The sequence below is a fragment of the Jaculus jaculus genome, chromosome 4 (genome assembly GCF_020740685.1).
Source record: "Jaculus jaculus isolate mJacJac1 chromosome 4, mJacJac1.mat.Y.cur, whole genome shotgun sequence".
Taxonomy (NCBI): domain Eukaryota; kingdom Metazoa; phylum Chordata; class Mammalia; order Rodentia; family Dipodidae; genus Jaculus; species Jaculus jaculus.
The window spans coordinates 67,234,926-67,246,946 of record NC_059105.1 but is presented as its reverse complement, the minus strand read 5'-3'; the positions used below and the strand labels follow the sequence as shown (position 1 = coordinate 67,246,946).

General features: G+C 40.4%; 1 protein-coding gene across 2 annotated transcripts in view; it reads left to right on the top strand.

Annotated features, from left to right (window-relative positions):
- Positions 1 to 12,021, top strand: part of Hat1 (histone acetyltransferase 1) — a 62,784-nt gene that overhangs the window by 40,147 nt on the left and 10,616 nt on the right. The window lies entirely within an intron of this gene.

Sequence of the window (12,021 nt, the reverse complement as noted above, 5' to 3'; positions counted from 1 at the left end):
GCAGGCAAGCACCTTAACCACTAGGCTATCTCTTAAGCCCATGTTTTAATATTTTTTTAATTAAAAATTTTTAACTTTGTTTTGAACAGGGTTTTTCTGTGTAATCCAGACTGACCTACAATTTATGTAACCCACATCTAGCCTTAAACTTATTAACTGCCTGCCACCAAACCTGGCTTAAATGTAATTTTTAAAAAATTAATATTTGGGCGGGAGAGATGGCTTAGTGGTTAAAACGCTTGCCTGTGAAGCCTAAGGACTCCAGTTCGAGGCTTGATTCCCCAGGACCCATGTTAGCCAGATGAACAAGGGGGCACACGCCTCTGGAGTTCGTTTGCGGTGGCTCAAAGCCCTGGTGCGTCCATTCTCTCTTCTCTCTCTGTCACTCTCAAATAAATCGTGGTGATGTATGCCTTTAATCCCAGCACTTGGGAGGCAGAGGTAGGAGGATTGCTGAGAGTTTGAGGCCACACTGAAAATACAGAGTGAATTCTAGGTCAGCCTAGAGTGAAACCCTACCTCGGAAAAAAAAAATTTTTTTTTAACATGTATTAAATATTAAATTATTTAAAAATTCTCTTTTAGAATTTTATCAATCTGTTTAAGGACACCTCCCAAAATAAACTAGTGGGCAGATTATTAGTTTCTTCCTTTTTCATATCATGTACTGGTTTTGCTTGTCCAAGAAAAAAATTAAGGGCTGAAGAAATGGCTTAGCCGTTAAAGGCACTTGCTTACAAAACCTTTAAGTACAGGTTTGATTTCCCAGTATCATCATAAAACCATATGCCCAAGAAAAAAAATAATAAAGCTGATGATATTGGGATTTTGTTTGTTGTTTTGCTATGTTTCAAGTCAAACCCAGGGCCCTTTCCACATGGTAGGCAAGCACCATACCACTGAGCTACACACTCAGCTCAGCATGTTGTTTTTAAAAGGGAGTTCCACACTTACTGAATTGAATTATCTTGTCTTCTGTCCTGCTACTGATACCTAGGGGAGAAATGTTGGAGATAAAGGAGTAATTTATAAACAGTTTATTGAGACCTTGACTTGTGAAATTGTAAAAACTTTACAAACAATATCATTTCTTTTAGCTGAATGAAGTTGTTGAGCTTCTGTTCACTTAGAGCTTGGACTTGGTGCTACATGAAGGGACATTTTTGGTGATTTTAATCTGGAGTTCACATAAGTATTCTTTGTCTACTCTAGTGGGTAATGTGCCAGCAGGGGTTGTTTCTCTGTAGCCTCTTAACCACTTTTTTCTGTCTACTCTAGCCAGTAAAGTCCTTGATACTTAGCACCAATTAGCAGATAAAGAATTTTATTTCTTAAATCTCAGTGAAGAGTCAATAATAATGGTAGCCTTTATTCATTGCTATTGTTCATTAGCAACTGAAGTCTGTAAAGGAAAAGCTAAACATGCTAAAAGGACTTCTGAATTTGGCAACTGGGCATCAACCTTTGTTTTCAGCATTAACATTTCTTAGCATTATAAAATACTACTAATTTCTTATGAACTGTTCTTCATTCATAAATTACTCCTAAATTTTTCTGTTCTAAGTCCTTCAAAAGCAAAAACAAAGTACTGAATTTCATATTCCTTAGTTATTTTAATTGTCTATTCCTTTATTGTTTTTGTATATTTCTAACTTTATGGCCATTTAGCAGGACCTAGATCTCCATATTCAGATGGTTTTTTGCTTCCTTGACATATAAGCAGACATACTAATTGTTCAAGTTTAACCATTGGTAGCGTAGTAGGTTCTGTTTTCCAGTAGATGTTTACAGTGTAATTGTCTTCCATTTGAGTACTCAATTTTGAGATAAAATATTGTAGACAATTCTTTATTCAATGCATTGGTTTTTTTGTTTGTTTGTTTGTTTTAAAGATGTCAGTCTCAAGTTGTATATAATTTGAATACATCTCAGTTTAAAAGAGAATCAACAATTTTCAGAGTTGTAAGAGAATTGCATTGGACAGTAGAAATTGATCATAGGTTACAATATATATCAGTATTAATAATTAATCTACTAGTAGTACAATTAATAGCTAATTATATTTTTCCTTTCAATGTCCTTTGTTTTAGAATGTTCCTTTTTTTTATACTGAAGTGATTGGTGCTGTCATTTTATTTCCTTCTTTAGAATATGATTTTTAATGTAGGTTACTATAGAATGGCTTTTAAAAAAATACTAGAGAGAGGGCTGGAGAGATGGCTTAGTGGTTAAGTTGCCTGTGAAGCCTAAGGACCCCTGTTTGAGGCTCACTTCCCCAAACCCACATTAGCCAGATGCACAAGGGGATGCACGCATCTGGAGTTCGTTTGCAGTGGTTAGAGGCCTTGGTGTGTGTGCCCATTCTCTCTCTCTATCTGCCTCTCTCTCTCTGTTGCTCTGAAATAAATAAATAATTAAAGAAATATATTAAAGGGAGCCAGGCATGTTGGTGCATGCCTTTAATCCCAGCACTTGGGAGGCAAAGGCAGGAGGATCACTGTGAATTCAAAGGAGGATCAATCACTATGAGTTTAAGGCCAGCCTGGACTATACAGCGAGTTAAAGGTCATCTTGGCTAGAATGAGACCCTACCTAAAAAAACAAAACAAAACAAAGGAGAAGTACTTATGTTGTTAGATTTTCTATTTAATTTGGGAAAAAGTCTCCCACCCCCCAAGGTAGGGTCTCACTTTGGTTCAGGCTGACCTGGATTTCACCATGTAGTCTCAGGGTGGCCTCAAACTCACGGCAATCCTTCTACCTCTGCCTCCCGAGTGCTGGGATTAAAGGTGTGCACCACCACCCCCAGCTTCTTTTTTTTCCTTTTAAATTTAATGCAGGGTCATGCTCCAGTTTAGGTTGACCTGGAACTCATTCTTTTTTTTTTTTTTATTTTTTGGTTTTCTGAGGTAAGGTCTCACTCTAGCTCAGGCTGACTTGGTCTCAGGGTGGCCTCGAATTCATGGTGATCCTCCTACCTCTGCCTCCTGCTGGGATTAAAGGCCTGTACCACCATGCCTGGCTTGGAATTCTTTTTTTTTTAAGGTAGGGTCTTTTTCTAGCCCAGGCTGACCTGGAATTAGTCTCAGGGTGGCCTTGAACTCATGGAGATCCTCCTACCTCTGCCTCCCATGTGCTAGGATTAAAGGCATGTGCCACCACACCCAGCTTTACTTCTGCATTCTCTTAACAGCTTACATTTAACCTTATGCCACACAGTCTTTATGTGTGTGTTTCTGTGTGCATGCTTACAGTTCATGTATGTGTGTAGATGCATTTGCATGTGAAGGACAGAGGTTGAGATCAAGTGTCTTCCTGATTACTCTTTACTTTATTGACTGAAGTATGGTCTCACTTGAACCCAGAACTCACTGCTTTGACTAGTCTAGCTAGTCACTGTACCATTGATCCCCTGACACTAGGATCCTCCTAAGCACTTGGATTACAAACAGGTGGACACACCCAAATGACATTTACGTGGGTGCTGGGGAATCTAAACAAGAGTATTCAACACTTGCACAGTAACATAGACATCTTCTAGCCTTAGTACCACAACATCTTGATGAAAGGCTCCTTTGTCCTGTCCTGATCTGGTTGAGTTTCTATTTGTGCTGTCTAGCTGGGGATGCAGTGTTGGTGAACCCTTTCATACCTTTATACTTTTACTTGCTAGTTGTCTCCATTCTGTTTTTTTTTTGTTTGTTTGAGGTTTCACTTTAGCCCAGGCTGTCCTAGAATTCACTCTGTAATCTCAGGTAGGCCTAAAACTCACAGTGATCCTCCTACCTCTGCCTCCCAAGTGCTGGGATTAAAAGCATGTACCACCATGCCAGGCTCATTCTTACTCTTGTCTGAGGTTTTCTTTTTTTGGCAGTCATCATTTTGCCCATTTAACATATAAAAGTTTAAATCACTTATTAAGACCATAGTCCAAATCCTAAACATATTTTGAGTGACTAGAAAGGCAAGTTACTTATTTTACTTTTTTATGGTGCTGGGGATAAAACCCATAGCCAGTGACTCACACATGCTAAAGCTAGTACTCTATCATACATGCTAGATAGCATGCTACACATTTATTTATTTATTTATTGAGGTAGGGTTTCACTTTAGTTCAAGCTGACCTGGAATTCACTATGCAGTCTCAGGGTGGCCTCAAATTCACAGTGATCCTCCTACCTCTGCCTCCCCAGTGCTGGGATTAAAGGCTTGTGCCACTATGTCTAACTACTCTACACTTAAAAAGATTTTCTTTTACTGACAGCTTCCATAATTATAGACAAACTATAGTAATCCCCTCTCCCCACTTTCCCCTTCCCAACTCCACTCTCCATCATACCCTCCCTCCCTCTTAGTCTTTTATTTTGGTATCATCATCTTTTCCTCCTATTACGATAGTCCTGTATAGGTCGTATCAGGTACTGCGAGGTCATGGATGTCCAGGTGTCTGGGAAGAGTGCACTGTAAGGAGTCCTATCCTTTTGGTTCTTACATTCTTCTCGCCACCTCTTCTGCAATGGACCCTGAGCCTTGGAAGATGTGATGTTTCAGTGCTGAGCACTTCTTAGTCACTTAGCACTATGTTGCCTTCTGAGTCATCCCAAGGTTACCACCTTGGTAAAAAAAGAGAAGCTTCTCTAACCAAAAGTGAAAGTAATATTAATACATGGGTATGAACATTAAGAGACTTGCCTACTGAGCATAATTTATACATTTAGCCATACACCAGCAGATGTTACACCCTAAGGGCTCATACTTCCCCAGTCATAGGTTTTCAGTATCAGGCATGTATTCCCTCCCTTGAGCAGGCCTCTAGTCCAATTAGAGAGCAGTTGGTTTTCCCCATAATAGACATGCCACTATTGCACCCATTGGCTCATTTGGCCAGGGTGGCTAAATTTAAGGCTTACAATGTCCACTGGTGATCTTTCTCCTATGGAGCTGCATGCAGCATAGTTTTTTCCACCTTTCTGTCAGATGGCCTACACAGAGGAGTTTTCATCTCAGCTCCAGCAGGATTTCTCAATGACCTTGCAGTCCACGCATGTGGAGTCTTCAGCAATAGGGTCTTACCATCTATTCCTGGTGGGAAAGCAAGAGCTTTGGTAATGGCCTTAATATTCTTGGAGGTATTAGGGACCTTCCTGGCCAACAACTCACTAGAAGGTATCCTATCCCTGGCACTGAAAATTTTCTAGTAATAATCTCTGGCTTCTGAGTGTTCCATGGTCCAAAAAGTAGGTTTCCATATGATTTATTCATACCCTCTTAGATTTGATTAGCCCTCCCCCTACCTTTCCTTTACCATTCTCTTCCCCTGTCCTCACTTGGGCCTTTCCTCCCCCAGTAATCTGTTCTACTTACATATATACAGTGCCATCCCCTCAAGTTCTCCACTCCCTCCCTTATATCCACTTTGTAACTTACTGGCCTCTGCTATTGAATTTTGTTCCAACTCACATAGAGGTCCAAACATTTATAGCTAGGATCCACATATGAGAGAAAACATACGGCACTTGGCTTTCTGAGCCTGGGTTACCTCACTAAGTATAATCCTTTCTAGGTCCATCCATTTCCCTGCAAACTTCATAATTTCATTTTTCTTTACCACTGAATAGCATCCCATTGTATAAATGTACCACATCTTCATTAGTAGAGGGGAATCTAGGCTGGTTCCATTTCCTTGCTGTTGAGAATAGACCAGCAATAAACATGGATGTGCAAGTATCTCTTAAGATATTATGACGAGTCCTTAAGATATATGTCTAGAAGTGGTATAGCTGGGTCAATGTGGTAAAACTATTTTTAGCTGTCCCTGGAATCTTCACACTGATTGCTACACTTGCTATACCAGGTTACATTCCCACCAACAGTGTAGAAGAGTTCCTCTGTTTCTGCATCCTTGCCAGCATTTATTGTTATTTGTTTTCTTGATGATAGCCACTCTGACAGGAGTGAGATGGGATCTCAAAGTAGTGTCTTTAAAAAATAAATTTATTTTGGGCTGGAGAGATGGCTTAGCGGTTAAGCGCTTGCCTGTAAAGCCTAAGGACCCCGGTTCAAGGCTCGATTCTCCAGGACCCACGTTAGCCAGATGCACAAGGGGGCGCATGCGTCTGGAGTTCGTTTGCAGCGGCTGGAGGCCCTGGCGTGCCCATTCTCTCTCTCTCTATCTGCCTCTTTCTCTCTGTCTGTCACTCTCAAATAAATAAATAAATAAAAATATTTAAAAAATTAAAAAAATTAAAAAAATTTATTTTATTTATTTGAGAGAGGAAGAGAAATAGGCAGGGAGAGAGAAAGAGGAAAGAATGGGTGCACCAGGGCCTTCAGCCACTGCATACGGACTCCAGATGCATGCACCCCCTTGTGTGTCTGGTTCATGTGGGTCCTGGGGAATCAAACCTGGGTCCTTTGGATTTGCAGGCAAGCTCCTTAACTGCTAAGCCATCTCTCTAGCCCTAAAAGTAGTTTTAATTTGCATTTCCGTGATGGCTAGGGATGTAGGACATTTTTTTAGATGTTTGTATGCCATCTGTATTTCTTTTGAGAATTCTCTATTTAGTTCCATAGCCTGTTTTTTATTTTAATTTTAGAGAGCACAAGGAAGATAAAATTGCCAGGGACTCAGCTACTTCAATCAAACTCCAGACACTTGTGCCACCTAGTGGGCATGTGCAACCTTGCGCTTGCCTCACCTTTTTCCTTCTGGCTAAGGGATCTGGAGAGTCAAACATGGGTCCTTAGGTTTCACAGGCAAGCTCCTTAATTGCAGCTCTATAGCCCTTTTTTTTTTTTTTTTTTTTTTTCTTTTTGAGGGTTTCTCTCTAGCTCAGGCTGGTCTGAAATTCACTATGTAGTCTCAGTGTGGCCTTGAATTCATGGTGATCCTCCTACCTCTGCCTCCCAAGTGCTGGGATAAAAAGTGTGCATTACCACATCCAGCTAACCATAGCCTACTTTTTAATTGAGATGTTTGATTTCTTATTATTTAGGTTTTTGAGTTCTTTGTATATCCTGGATATTAATCCTCTGCCAGATGTATAGCTGGCAAAGATTTTCTCCCATTCTGTAGGTTGTCTCTTTGGTTTATTCACAGTATCCTTTGCTGTACAAATATTTTGCAATTTCATGAGGTCCCAGTGGTTGATTTGTGGTTTTATTTCCTGAGTAATTGGGATTATATTCAGAAAGTAGTTGCCTATGCCAATATAATGAAGGGTTTCCCCTACTTTTTCCTCTAGCAGTTTCAGAGTTTTGGGTCTGATATTGAGGTCTTTGATCTATTTGGACTTAATTCTTGTGCATGGAGAGAGAGAAGGATCTTTCTCATCCTTCTAAATATAGATACCTAGTTTTTCTAGCACCATTTGTTGAAGAGGCTGTCTTTTCTCCAATTAGTATTTTTGGCATTTTTGTTGAAGATCAGGTGGCTATAGCTGCTCAGACTTACATTTGGGTCCTCTATTCTGTTCCATTGATCTACACGTCTTTTTGTGCCAGTACTATGCTGTTTTTGTTACTATGGCTCTGTAATATAGGTTAAAATCTGGAATGGTGTTCCCACCCCCAGCCTTATTTTTGTTGCTCAAAATTGTTTTGGATATTTGAGGTTTTATTGTGCTTCCAAGTGAATTTTTTTTTCTATTTCCATGAAGAATGCCATTGGAATTTTTATGGGGATTGCATCAAATGTGTAGATTGCTTTTGGTAAGATTGACATTTTCACTATATTGATTGTTCCAGTCCAAGAATATGGGATGATATCTTTCCATTTCCTGGTGTCTTCCGCAATTTCTGTCTTGAGTGTTTTAAAATTTTCATTGTAGAGATCCTTTACTTCCTTGGTTAGGTTTGTTCCAAGATATTTTATTTATTTATTTTTATTAATTAATTTGACAGAGAAAGAGGGAGAGAGAGTGAGAGAATGGGCATGCCAGGACCTCCAGCCCCTGCAAATGAACTCCAGATGTGTGCGCTCCCCCCCACCTTGTGCATCTGGCTAACGTGGATCCTGGGGAATCGAACCAGGGTCCTTTGACTTTGCAGGCAAACTAGGCCTTAACTACTAAGCCATCCCTCCAGCCCTATTTATTTGTTTTTTGAGGCAATTGTGAATAGGAGTGATTCCTTGATTACATCCTCAGCATGTTTGTTGTTAGTATATAGGAAGGCTGTTGATTTCTGTGTGTTTATTTTGTATCCTGCTACATTGCTAAAAGTTTAGCAGCTCTAACAGTTTGCTGATAGAGCCTGTATGGTCCTTTGCATATAGAATCATGTCATCTGCAAATAATGATAGTTTGATCTCTTCCTTTTCAATTTGTATCCCTTTTATGTGTGCCTCTTGCCTTATTGCTATAGCTAAGACTTCCAGTACTATAGTAAATAAAAGTGGTGTATTGGAGAGATAGATTGCTTAGTGGTTAAGGTGCATGCCTATAAAGCCTAAGAATGCATATTCGAGTCTCCAGGTTCCACATAACCAGATGCACAGTGACAAAAGTGTGCAATGTTGCACATGTGCACCAGTGGGCACATGTGGCTGGAGTTTATTCATAGTAGCTCAAAGACTCTGCCATGCCCATACTTCCTCTCTCTCTGCCTCCTTTTCTCTCCTTCTGTCTCTCAAATAAATAAATTAAAAGGTGGGGACACTGGACACCCTTGTCTTGTTCCTGATTTTAGTGGAAATGTTTCAGGTTTTTCCTCATTTAGTATTATGTTGGCTGTAGGTTTGTCATAAATAGCCTTTATTATATTGAAATTAGTTCCTTCTATTCCAAGTTTTTGTTGGATTTTTTTTTTTCATGAAGGTATATTGGATTTTATCAAATGCCTTTTCTGCATCTGTTAAGATCATGTGATTTTGTCCTTTGGTCCATTTATATAGTGTATTACATTTATTGATTTGCATATGTTGAACCATCCCTGCATCTCTGGGATAAAGCCTACTGGTCATGCTGAATGATCTGTTTGATATATTCTTTTTTTTTTTTTTTTTTTTTTCCCCCAGGTAGGGTCTCATTCTAGCCCAGGCTGACTGGGAATTCACTATGTATTCTCAGGGTGGCCTCGAACTCATGGTGATCCTCCTATCTTAGCCTCCTGAATGCTGGGACTAAAGCCTTGCACCACTGCGCCTGGCCTGTTTGCTGATACCTTGTTGAGAAGTTTTGCATCTATGTTCATGAGGGAGATTAGTTTTTAATTTTTTTTTTTTTTTGTCTGGCATGTGTCTGGGGTTAGTTTGTAGTGGCAGGAAACCCTGGCATGCCCACACTTTCTCTATCCTACCTCAAAAAACACATAAATAAAAATATTTAAAAGGGCTGGAGGGATGGCTTAGTGATTAAGGTGTTTGCCTGCAAAGCCAAAGGACTTAGGCTCGATTCCCCAGGATCCACATTAGCCAGATGCACAAGGGGCACATGCGTCTGGAGTTCGTTTGCAGTGGTTGAAAGCCCTGGCACACCCATTCTCTCTCTCTTCCCTCTTTCTTTGTCAAATAAATAAAAATAAAATATTAAAAATATTTAAAAACTTTATTAATAGATTAACGTGCCATATAATTCACTTGTTTATTAAAAATTACTATTAGGCTGAGCATGGTGGCACACACCTTTAATCCTGGCACTTGGAAGGCAGAGGTATGAGGATCTCTGTGAACTTGAGGCCAACCTGAGATTACATACTGAATTCCAGTTCATCCTCAGCTAGTCCAAGACCCAACCTCAACAAACAGAACAAAAAAACAGGGGCTAAAGGGGTGGCTTAGCAATTAAAGTGTTTGCCTGCAAAGCCAAAGGGCCCAACTTTGATTCCCCAGGACCCATGTTAGCCAGTTGTGCAAGGGAACGCATGTGTCTGGAGTTCATTTGCAGTGACTGGAGGCCCTAGTCGCCCTTTCTCTCTCTCTCTCCCTGTCGCTCCCTCCCTCCCTCTCTCTCAAATAAATAAATAAAAAGAAAAGAAAAAAAAATTTTAAAGTACTGTTAATTTTTTGATATCTACAGTCTGACTATCATACATCATTTCTTTTCATTGCTAAGTAATACTCCATTGTATGGCTATATTACTTTGTTTTTAACTTTTAAATTTTTAAAAAAATATTTATTTGAGATATAGAGAAAGTGGCAGAGAGAAAGAGAGAATGGGCATGCTAGGGCCTCCAGCCACTGCAAACAAATTCCAGATGCATGCTTCCCCTTCTGCATCTGGCTTACGTGGGTCCTGGGGAATCGAATTGGGGACCTTCGCCTTTGCAGAAAAAACGCCTTAACTGCTAAGCCATTTCCCCAGCCCCCTCCCACCCTTTTGAGCTAGGGTCTTACACTAACTGGGGTGGGTGGGTGGTGTCAGGCTGGCCTTGCACTCATAGTGATACTCCTACCTCAGCCTCAGTAGTGCTGGGATTCACCATCACTCTCAGCACAAAGAGAAATTGGGTGTGCTACAGCCTCTAGCCACTGTAAATGAACTCCAGATGCATGTGCCTTTTCATGCATCTGGCTTTATTTGGGTACTGGGTAATCCAACTCAGGTCTTTAGGCTTCGCTGGCAAGTGCATTACCCTCTGAACGATCTCTCCACTCCATATCACTTTTTAAAAATTTTTACTTATTTATTTATTTGAAAGTGACAGAGAAAGAGGCAGAGAGAGAGAGAATGGGCATGCCAGTGCCTCCAGCCACTGCAAACACCAGAAGCGTGCGCCCCCTTGTGCATCTGGCTAACGTGGGTCCTGGGGAATCGAGCTGCGAACCGGGGTCCTTAAGGCTTCACAGGCAAGCATTTAACCACTAACCCATCTATCTCTCCAGCCCCATATCACTTTTCATTCATTAATCATGTGGCTTTTAAGAGAATATTGAAATTAGAACCTTAGCATCTGTGAACTATGTTTACATTCTTTTTTGTTGTTTTTGGGTATGTGTGTATACATGCACGCCCCATTAGTATACGTATATGTGGAGGCCAAAGGAAGACATTGGATGTGGATGTTCTCCTCTATTGCTCTTCCACTGGTTACCTGTGAGCCAAGGCCTCTTATTGAACTTAGAACTCACTGGCTTTTTGGTTAGACTCACTGACAATGAAACACCAGAGATATCCTCCTATCTCTGTCCTCTCAGTGCTGGGGTTACAACTGTGCACAGTCACACCTGGATTTTTTATGTAGATGCTTGATATGTAACTTAGCAACTGCTCTTACCCACTATAGTACCCATCTTCCCAGATTCGTTAACATTCCTTAACATTTCTACTGATCTGGAAATGGGGACACATTGAAGTAAGGTAACTTTCCCAGGTCCTACATCTACTGAATAACAGAACTCTGTTTAGTATTATTTCTATCCATCATGCTCCAATGTTTTCCTAATCTACCACTTAATCTAATGTATTTATACCAGAGACAAACATGAAAGAAGGGTCAAAATTATATCTTAATGTCTTTACAAACCTCTAGACTTGAGAAGACTTGGGAAGTTTTTTTTGTTTTTTTTTCCTAATTAGTGAAAAATATAAATATGGAGGCTGGGGTCTAGATGGCTCAGCAGTTAAGACACTTGTAAAACTGGACTGCCTAGGTTCGATTCCCCAGTGCTCACGTGAAGCCAGATATACAAATGGCACATGGGTCTGGACTTTGTTTGCAGTGGTAAGAGGCCCTAGTGGGCCCATTCTCTCTCTTCCTTGCAAATAAATAAATAAATAAATAAACATAAATATGGCCAGTGTGGTGGTATACACTTTTAATCCCAGCACTTGGGAGGCAAAGGTAGGAGGATTGCTGTAAATTCTGGGCCAGCCTGAGATTGCATAATGTATTTCAGGTCAGCCTAGGCTAGTGCGAGACCCTACCTCAGAAGGTTACTGGAGCTGGGTGTGATGGCATGCACCTTTAATCCCAGCACTTGGGAGGCAGAAGTAGGACGATAGCTGTGAGTTCGAGGTCACCCTGAGACTCCATAGTGAATTCCAGATCAGCCTAGGCTACAGCAAGGACCCTACCTTGAA